This window comes from Crocuta crocuta, unplaced genomic scaffold, assembly GCF_008692635.1.
Source record: "Crocuta crocuta isolate KB4526 unplaced genomic scaffold, BGI_CrCroc_1.0 scaffold50, whole genome shotgun sequence".
NCBI lineage: Eukaryota > Metazoa > Chordata > Mammalia > Carnivora > Hyaenidae > Crocuta > Crocuta crocuta.
The window spans coordinates 7,715,398-7,715,824 of record NW_027527428.1 but is presented as its reverse complement, the minus strand read 5'-3'; the positions used below and the strand labels follow the sequence as shown (position 1 = coordinate 7,715,824).

Here is a 427-nt window from a genome sequence, read left to right as displayed (position 1 = left end):
GCCTGGGCGCTTGTCCCCCTCCCAGGGCCGATCCGGGACCCCAGAGGCCCGCCCCCACCCTGCCCCCACCTGCGTGCAGAGCTGTTGACTGGAGGGAAGTGCCTGGGGCTTTTTCTGGGGATGTGGGCCATGAGCACGGGGTGAAGGTCTGCCCCAGGCAAGCTCAGCCAGCCTGTGCCCTGCACCCCACATCCGCTGACCACAGCCCCCCCCCAAGGCATGGCGGGTGTCCCCAGAGCTCTCAGGTGGGTTCACATCTTGCAGAGGCCACTGGAGTGAAAACACACTGCCCTAGGGCCAGTCGCTCTCCAGCGCCGTGCCTCGTGTGACCAGGAGGGGGCTGTGGGCAGGTGGCCCTGTGTGCGGTTTGGGGCTCACCCCGTCAGAGCCCCCTCATCTAGAAGGCCCAGAGTGGCGGCTGGAGCAG

The 427-nt window shown here is 67.9% G+C and overlaps 2 protein-coding genes across 2 annotated transcripts in view; one reads left to right on the top strand and one right to left on the bottom strand.

The window, feature by feature from the left end:
- The window catches only part of CCDC57 (coiled-coil domain containing 57), a 107,738-nt gene that overhangs the window by 3,493 nt on the left and 103,818 nt on the right, over nt 1-427 (top strand). The gene's annotated exons all lie outside the window — the stretch shown is intronic.
- Nucleotides 1-427, bottom strand: part of SLC16A3 (solute carrier family 16 member 3) — a 9,831-nt gene that overhangs the window by 7,930 nt on the left and 1,474 nt on the right. The window lies entirely within an intron of this gene.